Source organism: Pagrus pagrus (assembly GCF_965226575.1).
Source record: "Pagrus pagrus genome assembly, contig: HAP1_SCAFFOLD_113, whole genome shotgun sequence".
Taxonomy (NCBI): domain Eukaryota; kingdom Metazoa; phylum Chordata; class Actinopteri; order Spariformes; family Sparidae; genus Pagrus; species Pagrus pagrus.
In genome coordinates this window covers 153,347-173,044 of record NW_028175350.1, presented here as the reverse complement: position 1 = coordinate 173,044, position 19,698 = coordinate 153,347, and positions in this window count along the sequence as shown.

Below are 19,698 nucleotides of genomic sequence, written 5' to 3'. Positions count from 1 at the left end.
TCAGGCTAGTAAACCTGTTTGAAAGACCTTTTTTCAGTGAAATGCAGCTTAGTGCAAAAACAGGCTGCTCTCGCTCTGAAACGCTCATTTTTCACATAAGCCACTTTTCAGCCTTAGGCGACTGTACAGTGCTAAAACAGCCTCCAATCGCTCTGAAACGCTCATTTTTGACATAAGCCACTTTTCACCTTTAATGAATGAAATTCCAGGTAAAAACTCCTTTGCCATGAAGAAGATCCAAATTCAACCAGTTCAGGCTAGTAAACCTGTTTGAAAGACCTTTTTTCAGTGAAATGCAGCTTAGTGCCAAAACAGGCTGCTCTCGCTCTGAAACGCTCATTTTTCACATAACCCACTTTTCACCCTTAATGAATTAAATTCCAGGTAAAAACTCATTTGCCATGAAGAAGATCCAAATTCAACCAGTTCAGGCTAGTAAACCTGTTTGAAAGACCTTTTTTCAGTGAAATGCAGCTTAGTGCAAAAACAGGCTGCTCTCGCTCTGAAACGCTCATTTTTCACATAAGCCACTTTTCAGCGCTAAAACAGCCTCCAATCGCTCTGAAACGCTCATTTTTGACATAAGCCACTTTTCAACTTTAATGAATGAAATGCCAGGTAAAAACTCCTTTGCCATGAAGAAGATCCAAATTCAACCAGTTCAGGCTAGTAAACCTGTTTGAAAGACCTTTTTTCAGTGAAATGCAGCTTAGTGCAAAAACAGGCTGCTCTCGCTCTGAAACGCTCATTTTTCACATAAGCCACTTTTCAGCCTTAGGCGACTGTACAGTGCTAAAACAGCCTCCAATCGCTCTGAAACGCTCATTTTTGACATAAGCCACTTTTCACCTTTAATAAATGAAATTCCAGGTAAAAACTCCTTTGCCTTGAAGAAGATCCAAATTCAACCAGTTCAGGCTAGTAAACCTGTTTGAAAGACCTTTTTTCAGTGAAATGCAGCTTAGTGCAAAAACAGGCTGCTCTCGCTCTGAAACGCTCATTTTTCACATAAGCCACTTTTCAGCGCTAAAACAGCCTCCAATCGCTCTGAAACGCTCATTTTTGACATAAGCCACTTTTCACCTTTAATGAATGAAATTCCAGGTAAAAACTCCTTTGCCATGAAGAAGATCCAAATTCAACCAGTTCAGGCTAGTAAACCTGTTTGAAAGACCTTTTTTCAGTGAAATGCAGCTTAGTGCAAAAACAGGCTGCTCTCGCTCTGAAACGCTCATTTTTCACATAAGCCACTTTTCAGCCTTAGGCGACTGTACAGTGCTAAAACAGCCTCCAATCGCTCTGAAACGCTCATTTTTGACATAAGCCACTTTTCACCTTTAATGAATGAAATTCCAGGTAAAAACTCCTTTGCCATGAAGAAGATCCAAATTCAACCAGTTCAGGCTAGTAAACCTGTTTGAAAGACCTTTTTTCAGTGAAATGCAGCTTAGTGCAAAAACAGGCTGCTCTCGCTCTGAAACGCTCATTTTTCACATAAGCCACTTTTCAGCGCTAAAACAGCCTCCAATCGCTCTGAAACGCTCATTTTTGACATAAGCCACTTTTCACCTTTAATGAATGAAATTCCAGGTAAAAACTCCTTTGCCATGAAGAAGATCCAAATTCAACCAGTTCAGGCTAGTAAACCTGTTTGAAAGACCTTTTTTCAGTGAAATGCAGCTTAGTGCAAAAACAGGCTGCTCTCGCTCTGAAACGCTCATTTTTCACAAAAGCCACTTTTCAGCGCTAAAACAGCCTCCAATCGCTCTGAAACGCTCATTTTTGACATAAGCCACTTTTCACCTTTAATGAATGAAATTCCAGGTAAAAACTCCTTTGCCATGAAGAAGATCCAAATTCAACCAGTTCAGGCTAGTAAACCTGTTTGAAAGACCTTTTTTCAGTGAAATGCAGCTTAGTGCAAAAACAGGCTGCTCTCGCTCTGAAACGCTCATTTTTCACATAAGCCACTTTTCAGCGCTAAAACAGCCTCCAATCGCTCTGAAACGCTCATTTTTGACATAAGCCACTTTTCACCTTTAATGAATGAAATTCCAGGTAAAAACTCCTTTGCCATGAAGAAGATCCAAATTCAACCAGTTCAGGCTAGTAAACCTGTTTGAAAGACCTTTTTTCAGTGAAATGCAGCTTAGTGCAAAAACAGGCTGCTCTCGCTCTGAAACGCTCATTTTTCACATAAGCCACTTTTCAGCCTTAGGCGACTGTACAGTGCTAAAACAGCCTCCAATCGCTCTGAAACGCTCATTTTTGACATAAGCCACTTTTCACCTTTAATGAATGAAATTCCAGGTAAAAACTCCTTTGCCATGAAGAAGATCCAAATTCAACCAGTTCAGGCTAGTAAACCTGTTTGAAAGACCTTTTTTCAGTGAAATGCAGCTTAGTGCAAAAACAGGCTGCTCTCGCTCTGAAACGCTCATTTTTCACATAACCCACTTTTCACCCTTAATGAATTAAATTCCAGGTAAAAACTCCTTTGCCATGAAGAAGATCCAAATTCAACCAGTTCAGGCTAGTAAACCTGTTTGAAAGACCTTTTTTCAGTGAAATGCAGCTTCGTGCAAAAACAGGCTGCTCTCGCTCTGAAACGCTCATTTTTCACATAAGCCACTTTTCAGCGCTAAAACAGCCTCCAATCGCTCTGAAACGCTCATTTTTGACATAAGCCACTTTTCACCTTTAATGAATGAAATTCCAGGTAAAAACTCCTTTGCCATGAAGAAGATCCAAATTCATCCAGTTCAGGCTAGTAAACCTGGTTGAAAGACCTTTTTTCAGTGAAATGCAGCTTAGTGCAAAAACAGGCTGCTCTCGCTCTGAAACGCTCATTTTTCACATAAGCCACTTTTCAGCCTTAGGCGACTGTACAGTGCTAAAACAGCCTCCAATCGCTCTGAAACGCTCATTTTTGACATAAGCCACTTTTCACCTTTAATGAATGAAATTCCAGGGAAAAACTCCTTTGCCTTGAAGAAGATCCAAATTCAACCAGTTCAGGCTAGTAAACCTGTTTGAAAGACCTTTTTTCAGTGAAATGCAGCTTAGTGCAAAAACAGGCTGCTCTCGCTCTGAAACGCTCATTTTTCACATAAGCCACTTTTCAGCGCTAAAACAGCCTCCAATCGCTCTGAAACGCTCATTTTTGACATAAGCCACTTTTCAGCCTTAGGCGACTGTACAGTGCTAAAACAGCCTCCAATCGCTCTGAAACGCTCATTTTTGACATAAGCCACTTTTCACCTTTAATGAATGAAATTCCAGGTAAAAACTCCTTTGCCTTGAAGAAGATCCAAATTCAACCAGTTCAGGCTAGTAAACCTGTTTGAAAGACCTTTTTTCAGTGAAATGCAGCTTAGTGCAAAAACAGGCTGCTCTCGCTCTGAAACGCTCATTTTTCACATAAGCCACTTTTCAGCGCTAAAACAGCCTCCAATCGCTCTGAAACGCTCATTTTTGACATAAGCCACTTTTCACCTTTAATGAATGAAATTCCAGGTAAAAACTCCTTTGCCATGAATAAGATCCAAATTCAACCAGTTCAGGCTAGTAAACCTGTTTGAAAGACCTTTTTTCAGTGAAATGCAGCTTAGTGCAAAAACAGGCTGCTCTCGCTCTGAAACGCTCATTTTTCACATAAGCCACTTTTCAGCGCTAAAACAGCCTCCAATCGCTCTGAAACGCTCATTTTTGACATAAGCCACTTTTCACCTTTAATGAATGAAATTCCAGGTAAAAACTCCTTTGCCATGAAGAAGATCCAAATTCAACCAGTTCAGGCTAGTAAACCTGTTTGAAAGACCTTTTTTCAGTGAAATGCAGCTTAGTGCAAAAACAGGCTGCTCTCGCTCTGAAACGCTCATTTTTCACATAAGCCACTTTTCAGCCTTAGGCGACTGTACAGTGCTAAAACAGCCTCCAATCGCTCTGAAACGCTCATTTTTGACATAAGCCACTTTTCACCTTTAATGAATGAAATTCCAGGTAAAAACTCCTTTGCCATGAAGAAGATCCAAATTCAACCAGTTCAGGCTAGTAAACCTGTTTGAAAGACCTTTTTTCAGTGAAATGCAGCTTAGTGCAAAAACAGGCTGCTCTCGCTCTGAAACGCTCATTTTTCACATAAGCCACTTTTCAGCCTTAGGCGACTGTACAGTGCTAAAACAGCCTCCAATCGCTCTGAAACGCTCATTTTTGACATAAGCCACTTTTCACCTTTAATGAATGAAATTCCAGGTAAAAACTCCTTTGCCATGAAGAAGATCCAAATTCAACCAGTTCAGGCTAGTAAACCTGTTTGAAAGACCTTTTTTCAGTGAAATGCAGCTTAGTGCCAAAACAGGCTGCTCTCGCTCTGAAACGCTCATTTTTCACATAACCCACTTTTCACCCTTAATGAATTAAATTCCAGGTAAAAACTCATTTGCCATGAAGAAGATCCAAATTCAACCAGTTCAGGCTAGTAAACCTGTTTGAAAGACCTTTTTTCAGTGAAATGCAGCTTAGTGCAAAAACAGGCTGCTCTCGCTCTGAAACGCTCATTTTTCACATAAGCCACTTTTCAGCGCTAAAACAGCCTCCAATCGCTCTGAAACGCTCATTTTTGACATAAGCCACTTTTCAACTTTAATGAATGAAATGCCAGGTAAAAACTCCTTTGCCATGAAGAAGATCCAAATTCAACCAGTTCAGGCTAGTAAACCTGTTTGAAAGACCTTTTTTCAGTGAAATGCAGCTTAGTGCAAAAACAGGCTGCTCTCGCTCTGAAACGCTCATTTTTCACATAAGCCACTTTTCAGCCTTAGGCGACTGTACAGTGCTAAAACAGCCTCCAATCGCTCTGAAACGCTCATTTTTGACATAAGCCACTTTTCACCTTTAATAAATGAAATTCCAGGTAAAAACTCCTTTGCCTTGAAGAAGATCCAAATTCAACCAGTTCAGGCTAGTAAACCTGTTTGAAAGACCTTTTTTCAGTGAAATGCAGCTTAGTGCAAAAACAGGCTGCTCTCGCTCTGAAACGCTCATTTTTCACATAAGCCACTTTTCAGCGCTAAAACAGCCTCCAATCGCTCTGAAACGCTCATTTTTGACATAAGCCACTTTTCACCTTTAATGAATGAAATTCCAGGTAAAAACTCCTTTGCCATGAAGAAGATCCAAATTCAACCAGTTCAGGCTAGTAAACCTGTTTGAAAGACCTTTTTTCAGTGAAATGCAGCTTAGTGCAAAAACAGGCTGCTCTCGCTCTGAAACGCTCATTTTTCACATAAGCCACTTTTCAGCCTTAGGCGACTGTACAGTGCTAAAACAGCCTCCAATCCCTCTGAAACGCTCATTTTTGACATAAGCCACTTTTCACCTTTAATGAATGAAATTCCAGGTAAAAACTCCTTTGCCATGAAGAAGATCCAAATTCAACCAGTTCAGGCTAGTAAACCTGTTTGAAAGACCTTTTTTCAGTGAAATGCAGCTTAGTGCAAAAACAGGCTGCTCTCGCTCTGAAACGCTCATTTTTCACATAAGCCACTTTTCAGCGCTAAAACAGCCTCCAATCGCTCTGAAACGCTCATTTTTGACATAAGCCACTTTTCACCTTTAATGAATGAAATTCCAGGTAAAAACTCCTTTGCCATGAAGAAGATCCAAATTCAACCAGTTCAGGCTAGTAAACCTGTTTGAAAGACCTTTTTTCAGTGAAATGCAGCTTAGTGCAAAAACAGGCTGCTCTCGCTCTGAAACGCTCATTTTTCACAAAAGCCACTTTTCAGCGCTAAAACAGCCTCCAATCGCTCTGAAACGCTCATTTTTGACATAAGCCACTTTTCACCTTTAATGAATGAAATTCCAGGTAAAAACTCCTTTGCCATGAAGAAGATCCAAATTCAACCAGTTCAGGCTAGTAAACCTGTTTGAAAGACCTTTTTTCAGTGAAATGCAGCTTAGTGCAAAAACAGGCTGCTCTCGCTCTGAAACGCTCATTTTTCACATAAGCCACTTTTCAGCGCTAAAACAGCCTCCAATCGCTCTGAAACGCTCATTTTTGACATAAGCCACTTTTCACCTTTAATGAATGAAATTCCAGGTAAAAACTCCTTTGCCATGAAGAAGATCCAAATTCAACCAGTTCAGGCTAGTAAACCTGTTTGAAAGACCTTTTTTCAGTGAAATGCAGCTTAGTGCAAAAACAGGCTGCTCTCGCTCTGAAACGCTCATTTTTCACATAAGCCACTTTTCAGCGCTAAAACAGCCTCCAATCGCTCTGAAACGCTCATTTTTGACATAAGCCACTTTTCACCTTTAATGAATGAAATTCCAGGTAAAAACTCCTTTGCCATGAAGAAGATCCAAATTCAACCAGTTCAGGCTAGTAAACCTGTTTGAAAGACCTTTTTTCAGTGAAATGCAGCTTAGTGCAAAAACAGGCTGCTCTCGCTCTGAAACGCTCATTTTTCACATAAGCCACTTTTCAGCCTTAGGCGACTGTACAGTGCTAAAACAGCCTCCAATCGCTCTGAAACGCTCATTTTTGACATAAGCCACTTTTCACCTTTAATGAATGAAATTCCAGGTAAAAACTCCTTTGCCATGAAGAAGATCCAAATTCAACCAGTTCAGGCTAGTAAACCTGTTTGAAAGACCTTTTTTCAGTGAAATGCAGCTTAGTGCAAAAACAGGCTGCTCTCGCTCTGAAACGCTCATTTTTCACATAACCCACTTTTCACCCTTAATGAATTAAATTCCAGGTAAAAACTCCTTTGCCATGAAGAAGATCCAAATTCAACCAGTTCAGGCTAGTAAACCTGTTTGAAAGACCTTTTTTCAGTGAAATGCAGCTTCGTGCAAAAACAGCTGCTCTCGCTCTGAAACGCTCATTTTTCACATAAGCCACTTTTCAGCGCTAAAACAGCCTCCAATCGCTCTGAAACGCTCATTTTTGACATAAGCCACTTTTCACCTTTAATGAATGAAATTCCAGGTAAAACTCCTTTGCCATGAAGAAGATCCAAATTCATCCAGTTCAGGCTAGTAAACCTGGTTGAAAGACCTTTTTTCAGTGAAATGCAGCTTAGTGCAAAAACAGGCTGCTCTCGCTCTGAAACGCTCATTTTTCACATAAGCCACTTTTCAGCCTTAGGCGACTGTACAGTGCTAAAACAGCCTCCAATCGCTCTGAAACGCTCATTTTTGACATAAGCCACTTTTCACCTTTAATGAATGAAATTCCAGGGAAAAACTCCTTTGCCTTGAAGAAGATCCAAATTCAACCAGTTCAGGCTAGTAAACCTGTTTGAAAGACCTTTTTCAGTGAAATGCAGCTTAGTGCAAAAACAGGCTGCTGCTCTCGCTCTGAAACGCTCATTTTTCACATAAGCCACTTTTCAGCGCTAAAACAGCCTCCAATCGCTCTGAAACGCTCATTTTTGACATAAGCCACTTTTCACCTTTAATGAATGAAATTCCAGGTAAAAACTCCTTTGCCATGAAGAAGATCCAAATTCAACCAGTTCAGGCTAGTAAACCTGTTTGAAAGACCTTTTTTCAGTGAAATGCAGCTTAGTGCAAAAACAGGCTGCTCTCGCTCTGAAACGCTCATTTTTCACATAAGCCACTTTTCAGCCTTAGGCGACTGTACAGTGCTAAAACAGCCTCCAATCGCTCTGAAACGCTCATTTTTGACATAAGCCACTTTTCACCTTTAATGAATGAAATTCCAGGTAAAAACTCCTTTGCCTTGAAGAAGATCCAAATTCAACCAGTTCAGGCTAGTAAACCTGTTTGAAAGACCTTTTTTCAGTGAAATGCAGCTGAGTGCAAAAACAGGCTGCTCTCGCTCTGAAACGCTCATTTTTCACATAAGCCACTTTTCAGCGCTAAAACAGCCTCCAATCGCTCTGAAACGCTCATTTTTGACATAAGCCACTTTTCACCTTTAATGAATGAAATTCCAGGTAAAAACTCCTTTGCCATGAATAAGATCCAAATTCAACCAGTTCAGGCTAGTAAACCTGTTTGAAAGACCTTTTTTCAGTGAAATGCAGCTTAGTGCAAAAACAGGCTGCTCTCGCTCTGAAACGCTCATTTTTCACATAAGCCACTTTTCAGCGCTAAAACAGCCTCCAATCGCTCTGAAACGCTCATTTTTGACATAAGCCACTTTTCACCTTTAATGAATGAAATTCCAGGTAAAAACTCCTTTGCCATGAAGAAGATCCAAATTCAACCAGTTCAGGCTAGTAAACCTGTTTGAAAGACCTTTTTTCAGTGAAATGCAGCTTAGTGCAAAAACAGGCTGCTCTCGCTCTGAAACGCTCATTTTTCACATAAGCCACTTTTCAGCCTTAGGCGACTGTACAGTGCTAAAACAGCCTCCAATCGCTCTGAAACGCTCATTTTTGACATAAGCCACTTTTCACCTTTAATGAATGAAATTCCAGGTAAAAACTCCTTTGCCATGAAGAAGATCCAAATTCAACCAGTTCAGGCTAGTAAACCTGTTTGAAAGACCTTTTTTCAGTGAAATGCAGCTTAGTGCAAAAACAGGCTGCTCTCGCTCTGAAACGCTCATTTTTCACACAAGCCACTTTTCAGCCTTAGGCGACTGTACAGTGCTAAAACAGCCTCCAATCGCTCTGAAACGCTCATTTTTGACATAAGCCACTTTTCACCTTTAATGAATGAAATTCCAGGTAAAAACTCCTTTGCCATGAAGAAGATCCAAATTCAACCAGTTCAGGCTAGTAAACCTGTTTGAAAGACCTTTTTTCAGTGAAATGCAGCTTAGTGCCAAAACAGGCTGCTCTCGCTCTGAAACGCTCATTTTTCACATAAGCCACTTTTCAGCCTTATAGGCGACTGTACAGTGCAAAAACAGCCTCCTCTCGCTCTGAAACGCTCATTTTTCACATAAGCCACTTTTCAGCCTTAGGCGACTGTACAGTGCTAAAACAGCCTCCTATCGCTCTGAAACGCTCATTTTTGACATAACCCACTTTTCAGCCTTAATGAATTAAATTCCAGGTAAAAACTCCTTTGCCATGAAGAAGATCCAAATTCAACCAGTTCAGGCTAGTAAACCTGTTTGAAAGACCTTTTTTCAGTGAAATGCAGCTTAGTGCAAAAACAGGCTGCTCTCGCTCTGAAACGCTCATTTTTCACATAAGCCACTTTTCAGCGCTAAAACAGCCTCCAATCGCTCTGAAACGCTCATTTTTGACATAAGCCACTTTTCACCTTTAATGAATGAAATTCCAGGTAAAAACTCCTTTGCCATGAAGAAGATCCAAATTCAACCAGTTCAGGCTAGTAAACCTGTTTGAAAGACCTTTTTTCAGTGAAATGCAGCTTAGTGCAAAAACAGGCTGCTCTCGCTCTGAAACGCTCATTTTTCACAAAAGCCACTTTTCAGCGCTAAAACAGCCTCCAATCGCTCTGAAACGCTCATTTTTGACATAAGCCACTTTTCACCTTTAATGAATGAAATTCCAGGTAAAAACTCCTTTGCCATGAAGAAGATCCAAATTCAACCAGTTCAGGCTAGTAAACCTGTTTGAAAGACCTTTTTTCAGTGAAATGCAGCTTAGTGCAAAAACAGGCTGCTCTCGCTCTGAAACGCTCATTTTTCACATAACCCACTTGTCACCCTTAATGAATTAAATTCCAGGTAAAAACTCCTTTGCCATGAAGAAGATCCAAATTCAACCAGTTCAGGCTAGTAAACCTGTTTGAAAGACCTTTTTTCAGTGAAATGCAGCTTAGTGCAAAAACAGGCTGCTCTCGCTCTGAAACGCTCATTTTTCACATAAGCCACTTTTCAGCGCTAAAACAGCCTCCAATCGCTCTGAAACGCTCATTTTTGACATAAGCCACTTTTCACCTTTAATGAATGAAATTCCAGGTAAAAACTCCTTTGCCATGAAGAAGATCCAAATTCATCCAGTTCAGGCTAGTAAACCTGGTTGAAAGACCTTTTTTCACTGAAATGCAGCTTAGTGCCAAAACAGGCTGCTCTCGCTCTGAAACGCTCATTTTTCACATAAGCCACTTTTCAGCCTTATAGGCGACTGTACAGTGCAAAAACAGCCTCCTCTCGCTCTGAAACGCTCATTTTTCACATAAGCCACTTTTCAGCCTTAGGCGACTGTACAGTGCTAAAACAGCCTCCTATCGCTCTGAAACGCTCATTTTTGACATAACCCACTTTTCAGCCTTAATGAATTAAATTCCAGGTAAAAACTCATTTGCCATGAAGAAGATCCAAATTCAACCAGTTCAGGCTAGTAAACCTGTTTGAAAGACCTTTTTTCAGTGAAATGCAGCTTAGTGCAAAAACAGGCTGCTCTCGCTCTGAAACGCTCATTTTTCACATAAGCCACTTTTCAGCGCTAAAACAGCCTCCAATCGCTCTGAAACGCTCATTTTTGACATAAGCCACTTTTCACCTTTAATGAATGAAATTCCAGGTAAAAACTCCTTTGCCATGAATAAGATCCAAATTCAACCAGTTCAGGCTAGTAAACCTGGTTGAAAGACCTTTTTTCAGTGAAATGCAGCTTAGTGCAAAAACAGGCTGCTCTCGCTCTGAAACGCTCATTTTTCACATAAGCCACTTTTCAGCCTTAGGCGACTGTACAGTGCTAAAACAGCCTCCAATCGCTCTGAAACGCTCATTTTTGACATAAGCCACTTTTCACCTTTAATGAATGAAATTCCAGGTAAAAACTCCTTTGCCATGAAGAAGATCCAAATTCAACCAGTTCAGGCTAGTAAACCTGTTTGAAAGACCTTTTTTCAGTGAAATGCAGCTTAGTGCAAAAACAGGCTGCTCTCGCTCTGAAACGCTCATTTTTCACATAAGCCACTTTTCAGCCTTAGGCGACTGTACAGTGCTAAAACAGCCTCCAATCGCTCTGAAACGCTCATTTTTGACATAAGCCACTTTTCACCTTTAATGAATGAAATTCCAGGTAAAAACTCCTTTGCCATGAAGAAGATCCAAATTCAACCAGTTCAGGCTAGTAAACCTGTTTGAAAGACCTTTTTTCAGTGAAATGCAGCTTAGTGCAAAAACAGGCTGCTCTCGCTCTGAAACGCTCATTTTTCACATAAGCCACTTTTCAGCCTTAGGCGACTGTACAGTGCTAAAACAGCCTCCAATCGCTCTGAAACGCTCATTTTTGACATAAGCCACTTTTCACCTTTAATGAATGAAATTCCAGGTAAAAACTCCTTTGCCATGAAGAAGATCCAAATTCAACCAGTTCAGGCTAGTAAACCTGTTTGAAAGACCTTTTTTCAGTGAAATGCAGCTTAGTGCAAAAACAGGCTGCTCTCGCTCTGAAACGCTCATTTTTCACATAAGCCACTTTTCAGCGCTAAAACAGCCTCCAATCGCTCTGAAACGCTCATTTTTGACATAAGCCACTTTTCAACTTTAATGAATGAAATGCCAGGTAAAAACTCCTTTGCCATGAAGAAGATCCAAATTCAACCAGTTCAGGCTAGTAAACCTGTTTGAAAGACCTTTTTTCAGTGAAATGCAGCTTAGTGCAAAAACAGGCTGCTCTCGCTCTGAAACGCTCATTTTTCACATAAGCCACTTTTCAGCCTTAGGCGACTGTACAGTGCTAAAACAGCCTCCAATCGCTCTGAAACGCTCATTTTTGACATAAGCCACTTTTCACCTTTAATGAATGAAATTCCAGGTAAAAACTCCTTTGCCATGAAGAAGATCCAAATTCAACCAGTTCAGCCTAGTAAACCTGTTTGAAAGACCTTTTTTCAGTGAAATGCAGCTTAGTGCAAAAACAGGCTGCTCTCGCTCTGAAACGCTCATTTTTCACATAAGCCACTTTTCAGCCTTAGGCGACTGTACAGTGCTAAAACAGCCTCCAATCGCTCTGAAACGCTCATTTTTGACATAAGCCACTTTTCACCTTTAATGAATGAAATTCCAGGTAAAAACTCCTTTGCCATGAAGAAGATCCAAATTCAACCAGTTCAGGCTAGTAAACCTGTTTGAAAGACCTTTTTTCAGTGAAATGCAGCTTCGTGCAAAAACAGGCTGCTCTCGCTCTGAAACGCTCATTTTTCACATAAGCCACTTTTCAGCGCTAAAACAGCCTCCAATCGCTCTGAAACGCTCATTTTTGACATAAGCCACTTTTCACCTTTAATGAATGAAATTCCAGGTAAAAACTCCTTTGCCATGAAGAAGATCCAAATTCATCCAGTTCAGGCTAGTAAACCTGGTTGAAAGACCTTTTTTCAGTGAAATGCAGCTTAGTGCCAAAACAGGCTGCTCTCGCTCTGAAACGCTCATTTTTCACATAAGCCACTTTTCAGCCTTATAGGCGACTGTACAGTGCAAAAACAGCCTCCTCTCGCTCTGAAACGCTCATTTTTCACATAAGCCACTTTTCAGCCTTAGGCGACTGTACAGTGCTAAAACAGCCTCCTATCGCTCTGAAACGCTCATTTTTGACATAACCCACTTTTCAGCCTTAATGAATGAAATTCCAGGTAAAAACTCATTTGCCATGAAGAAGATCCAAATTCAACCAGTTCAGGCTAGTAAACCTGTTTGAAAGACCTTTTTTCAGTGAAATGCAGCTTAGTGCAAAAACAGCCTCCAATCGCTCTGAAACGCTCATTTTTGACATAAGCCACTTTTCACCTTTAATGAATGAAATTCCAGGTAAAAACTCCTTTGCCATGAAGAAGATCCAAATTCATCCAGTTCAGGCTAGTAAACCTGGTTGAAAGACCTTTTTTCAGTGAAATGCAGCTTAGTGCCAAAACAGGCTGCTCTCGCTCTGAAACGCTCATTTTTCACATAAGCCACTTTTCAGCCTTAGGCGACTGTACAGTGCTAAAACAGCCTCCTATCGCTCTGAAACGCTCATTTTTGACATAACCCACTTTTCAGCCTTAATGAATTAAATTCCAGGTAAAAACTCATTTGCCATGAAGAAGATCCAAATTCAACCAGTTCAGGCTAGTAAACCTGTTTGAAAGACCTTTTTTCAGTGAAATGCAGCTTAGTGCAAAAACAGGCTGCTCTCGCTCTGAAACGCTCATTTTTCACATAAGCCACTTTTCAGCCTTATAGGCGACTGTACAGTGCAAAAACAGCCTCCTCTCGCTCTGAAACGCTCATTTTTCACATAAGCCACTTTTCAGCCTTAGGCGACTGTACAGTGCTAAAACAGCCTCCTATCGCTCTGAAACGCTCATTTTTGACATAACCCACTTTTCAGCCTTAATGAATTAAATTCCAGGTAAAAACTCATTTGCCATGAAGAAGATCCAAATTCAACCAGTTCAGGCTAGTAAACCTGTTTGAAAGACCTTTTTTCAGTGAAATGCAGCTTAGTGCAAAAACAGGCTGCTCTCGCTCTGAAACGCTCATTTTTCACATAAGCCACTTTTCAGCGCTAAAACAGCCTCCAATCGCTCTGAAACGCTCATTTTTCACATAAGCCACTTTTCACCTTTAATGAATGAAATTCCAGGTAAAAACTCCTTTGCCATGAAGAAGATCCAAATTCAACCAGTTCAGGCTAGTAAACCTGTTTGAAAGACCTTTTTTCAGTGAAATGCAGCTTAGTGCAAAAACAGGCTGCTCTCGCTCTGAAACGCTCATTTTTCACATAAGCCACTTTTCAGCCTTAGGCGACTGTACAGTGCTAAAACAGTCTGCTATCGCTCTGAAACGCTCATTTTTGACATAAGCCACTTTTCAGCCTTAATGAATTAAATTCCAGGTAAAAACTCCTTTGCCATGAAGAAGATCCAAATTCAACCAGTTCAGGCTAGTAAACCTGTTTGAAAGACCTTTTTTCAGTGAAATACAGCTTAGTGCAAAAACAGGCTGCTCTCGCTCTGAAACGCTCATTTTTCACATAAGCCACTTTTCAGCCTTAATGAATGAAATTCCAGGTAAAAACTCCTTTGCCATGAAGAAGATCCAAATTCAACCAGTTCAGGCTAGTAAACCTGTTTGAAAGACCTTTTTTCAGTGAAATGCAGCTTAGTGCAAAAACAGGCTGCTCTCGCTCTGAAACGCTCATTTTTCACATAAGCCACTTTTCAGCGCTAAAACAGCCTCCAATCGCTCTGAAACGCTCATTTTTGACATAAGCCACTTTTCACCTTTAATGAATGAAATTCCAGGTAAAAACTCCTTTGCCATGAAGAAGATCCAAATTCAACCAGTTCAGGCTAGTAAACCTGTTTGAAAGACCTTTTTTCAGTGAAATGCAGCTTAGTGCAAAAACAGGCTGCTCTCGCTCTGAAACGCTCATTTTTCACATAAGCCACTTTTCAGCGCTAAAACAGCCTCCAATCGCTCTGAAACGCTCATTTTTGACATAAGCCACTTTTCACCTTTAATGAATGAAATTCCAGGTAAAAACTCCTTTGCCATGAAGAAGATCCAAATTCAACCAGTTCAGGCTAGTAAACCTGTTTGAAAGACCTTTTTTCAGTGAAATGCAGCTTAGTGCAAAAACAGGCTGCTCTCGCTCTGAAACGCTCATTTTTCACATAAGCCACTTTTCAGCGCTAAAACAGCCTCCAATCGCTCTGAAACGCTCATTTTTGACATAAGCCACTTTTCACCTTTAATGAATGAAATTCCAGGTAAAAACTCCTTTGCCATGAAGAAGATCCAAATTCAACCAGTTCAGGCTAGTAAACCTGTTTGAAAGACCTTTTTTCAGTGAAATGCAGCTTAGTGCAAAAACAGGCTGCTCTCGCTCTGAAACGCTCATTTTTCACATAAGCCACTTTTCAGCCTTATAGGCGACTGTACAGTGCAAAAACAGCCTCCTCTCGCTCTGAAACGCTCATTTTTCACATAAGCCACTTTTCAGCCTTAGGCGACTGTACAGTGCTAAAACAGCCTCCTATCGCTCTGAAACGCTCATTTTTGACATAACCCACTTTTCAGCCTTAATGAATTAAATTCCAGGTAAAAACTCATTTACCATGAAGAAGATCCAAATTCAACCAGTTCAGGCTAGTAAACCTGTTTGAAAGACCTTTTTTCAGTGAAATGCAGCTTAGTGCAAAAACAGGCTGCTCTCGCTCTGAAACGCTCATTTTTCACATAAGCCACTTTTCAGCGCTAAAACAGCCTCCAATCGCTCTGAAACGCTCATTTTTCACATAAGCCACTTTTCACCTTTAATGAATGAAATTCCAGGTAAAAACTCCTTTGCCATGAAGAAGATCCAAATTCAACCAGTTCAGGCTAGTAAACCTGTTTGAAAGACCTTTTTTCAGTGAAATGCAGCTTAGTGCAAAAACAGGCTGCTCTCGCTCTGAAACGCTCATTTTTCACATAAGCCACTTTTCAGCCTTATAGGCGACTGCACAGTGCAAAAACAGCCTCCTCTCGCTCTGAAACGCTCATTTTTCACATAAGCCACTTTTCAGCCTTAGGCGACTGAACAGTGCTAAAACAGCCTCCTATCGCTCTGAAACGCTCATTTTTCACATAACCCACTTTTCAGCCTTAATGAATGAAATTCCAGGTAAAAACTCCTTTGCCATGAAGAAGATCCAAATTCAACCAGTTCAGGCTAGTAAACCTGTTTGAAAGACCTTTTTTCAGTGAAATGCAGCTTAGTGCAAAAACAGGCTGCTCTCGCTCTGAAACGCTCATTTTTCACATAAGCCACTTTTCAGCCTTAGGCGACTGTACAGTGCAAAAACAGGCTGCTCTCGCTCTGAAACGCTCATTTTTCACATAAGCCACTTTTCAGCCTTAGGCGACTGTACAGTGCTAAAACAGCCTCCTATCGCTCTGAAACGCTCATTTTTGACATAACCCACTTTTCAGCCTTAATGAATTAAATTCCAGGTAAAAACTCCTTTGCCATGAAGAAGATCCAAATTCAACCAGTTCAGGCTAGTAAACCTGTTTGAAAGACCTTTTTTCAGTGAAATGCAGCTTAGTGCAAAAACAGGCTGCTCTCGCTCTGAAACGCTCATTTTTCACATAAGCCACTTTTCAGCCTTAATGAATTAAATTCCAGGTAAAAACTCATTTGCCATGAAGAAGATCCAAATTCAACCAGTTCAGGCTAGTAAACCTGTTTGAAAGACCTTTTTTCAGTGAAATGCAGCTTAGTGCAAAAACAGGCTGCTCTCGCTCTGAAACGCTAATTTTTCACATAAGCCACTTTTCAGCCTTAGGCGACAGTACAGTGCTAAAACAGCCTGCTATCGCTCTGAAACGCTCATTTTTGACATAAGGCACTTTTCAGCCTTAATGAATTAAATTCCAGGTAAAAACTCCTTAGCCATGAAGAAGATCCAAATTCAACCAGTTCAGGCTAGTAAACCTGTTTGAAAGACCTTTTTTCAGTGAAATGCAGCTTAGTGCAAAAACAGGCTGCTCTCGCTCTGAAACGCTCATTTTTCACATAAGCCACTTTTCAGCCTTAGGCGACAGTACAGTGCTAAAACAGCCTGCTATCGCTCTGAAACGCTCATTTTTGACATAAGCCACTTTTCAGCCTGAATGAATTAAATTCCAGGTAAAAACTCCTTTGCCATGAAGAACATCCAAATTCAACCAGTTCAGGCTAGTAAACCTGTTTGAAAGACCTTTTTTCAGTGAAATGCAGCTTAGTGCAAAAACAGGCTGCTCTCGCTCTGAAACGCTCATTTTTCACATAAGCCACTTTTCAGCCTTAGGCGACTGTACAGTGCAAAAACAGCCTCCTATCGCTCTGAAACGCTCATTTTTGACATAAGCCACTTTTTACCCTTAATGAATGAAATTCCAGGTAAAAACTCCTTTGCCATGAAGAAGATACAAATTCAACCAGTTCAGGCTAGTAAACCTGTTTCAAAAGACCTTTTTTCATTGAAATGCAGCTTAGTGCAAAAACAGGCTGCTCTCGCTCTGAAACGCTCATTTTTCACATAAGCCACTTTTCATCCTAAATGAATGAAATTCCAGGTAAAAACTCCTTTGCCATGAAGAAGATCCAAATTCAACCAGTTCAGGCTAGTAAACCTGTTTGAAAGACCTTTTTTCCGTGAAATGCAGCTTAGTGCAAAAACAGGCTGCTCTCGCTCTGAAACGCTCATTTTTCACATAAGCCACTTTTCACCCTCAATGAATGAAATTCCAGGTAAAAACTCCTTTGCCATGAAGAAGATACAAATTCAACCAGTTCAGGCTAGTAAACCTGTTTGAAAGACCTTTTTTCAGTGAAATGCAGCTTAGGCGACTGTACAGTGCTAAAACAGCCTCCTATCGCTCTGAAACGCTCATTTTTCACATAAGCCACTTTTCAGCCTTAGGCGACTTTACAGTGCTAAAACAGCCTCATATCGCTCTGAAACGCTCATTTTTGACATAAGCCACTTTTCACCCTTAATGAATGAAATTCCAGGTAAAAACTCCTTTGCCATGAAGAAGATCCAAATTCAACCAGTTCAGGCTAGTAAACCTGTTTGAAAGACCTTTTTTCAGTGAAATGCAGCTTAGTGCAAAAACAGGCTGCTCTCGCTCTGAAACGCTCATTTTTCACATAAGCCACTTTTCAGCCTTAGGCGACAGTACAGTGCTAAAACAGCCTCCTATCGCTCTGAAACGCTCATTTTTGACATAAGCCACTTTTCGCCCTTAATGAATGAAATTCCAGGTAAAAACTCCTTTGCCATGAAGAAGATCCAAATTCAACCAGTTCAGGCTAGTAAACCTGTTTGAAAGACCTTTTTTCAGTGAAATGCAGCTTAGTGCAAAAACAGGCTGCTCTCGCTCTGAAACGCTCATTTTTCACATAAGCCACTTTTCACCCTTAATGTATGAAATTCCAGGTAAAAACTCCTTTGCCATGAAGAAGATACAAATTCAACCAGTTCAGGCTAGTAAACCTGTTTGAAAGACCTTTTTTCAGTGAAATGCAGCTTAGTGCAAAAACAGGCTGCTCTCGCTCTGAAACGCTCATTTTTCACATAAGCCACTTTTCAGCCTTAGGCTAAAACAGCCTCCTATCGCTCTGAAACGCTCATTTTTGACATAAGCCACTTTTCACCCTTAATGAATGAAATTCCAGGTAAAAACTCCTTTGCCATGAAGAAGATACAAATTCAACCAGTTCAGGCTAGTAAACCTGTTTGAAAGACCTTTTTTCAGTGAAATGCAGCTTAGGCGACTGTACAGTGCTAAAACAGCCTCCTATCGATCTGAAACGCTCATTTTTCACATAAGCCACTTTTCACCCTTAATGAATGAAATTCCAGGTAAAAACTCCTTTGCCATGAAGAAGATCCAAATTCAACCAGTTCAGGCTAGTAAACCTGTTTGAAAGACCTTTTTTCAGTGAAATGCAGCTTAGGCGACTGTACAGTGCTAAAACAGCCTCCTATTGCTCTGAAACGCTCATTTTTGACATAACCCACTTTTCAGCCTTAATGAATTAAATTCCAGGTAAAAACTCCTTTGCCATGAAGAAGATCCAAATTCAACCAGTTCAGGCTAGTAAACCTGTTTGAAAGACCTTTTTTCAGTGAAATGCAGCTTAGTGCAAAAACAGGCTGCTCTCGCTCTGAAGCGCTCATTTTTCACATAAGCCACTTTTCAGCCTTAGGCGACTGTACAGTGCTAAAACAGCCTCCTATCGCTCTGAAACGCTTATTTTTGACATAAGCCACTTTTCACCCTTAATGAATGAAATTCCAGGTAAAAACTCCTTTGCCATGAAGAAGATCCAAATTCAACCAGTTCAGGCTAGAAAACCTGTTTGAAAGACCTTTTTTCAGTGAAATGCAGCTTAGGCGACTGTACAGTGCTAAAACAGGCTCCTCTCGCTCTGAAACGCTCATTTTTGACATAAGCCACTTTTCACCCTTAATGAATTAAATTCCAGGTAAAAACTCCTTTGCCATGAAGAAGATCCAAATTGTCGGGGTTCGATACTTTGAAACGCTGGTTTGGAAAGATGATGGCCCAGTCGGCAAACTTTAGTTTGGTGATTTTCTTTTTATTACACCAAAAACCCAAAGACAAAAATACCCACAGGTGGCAAAGCAACAAAAAAAACGCAGGAATATTTACAATATGACAGAGTAAAAAAAATATTTACAAGGAACAGGCAGCAACTGTCATCCACATGCCACTCAGCCGAATCCTTCCTTCAAGTGAGCCGAGCTCTCTTTAAATACCCCCTTGGCCCCTCCCCCGGGCAAACCAATTAACAAAACACAGGGGTTAAGAAACATAAACTGGGAAACAACCCAGATAGCAAAATTCTTTTGGCCCATATCTGGCCCACACCTGACATGTTCATCCGGTCCACATACCGCATGGAATGATGTCACTTGGGAGGTCCGCTCCTGTTTGCCAAAAGTGGGCCACAACCAAGCCATCACAATGCCAGATGTCAACCAAAAACAGGCCAAATAAACCAGCAATCAACCGAATGTGGGCCACTGTACACTTTTATTCTGGCCCAAGTACGGCATGGGAAGATGGCACAAGGGTGGTCCACAGTTGTTTGCCAGAAGTGGGCCACAACCAAACCAACACAGTGCCAAATGTCAGCCGACACGCAATAAACCAGCACTCACCCAAATGTGGGCCACCACTGTACATTTTTATTCTGGCCCACATCCCACATGGAATGATGGCACATGAGTGGTCCACAGCTGTTTGCT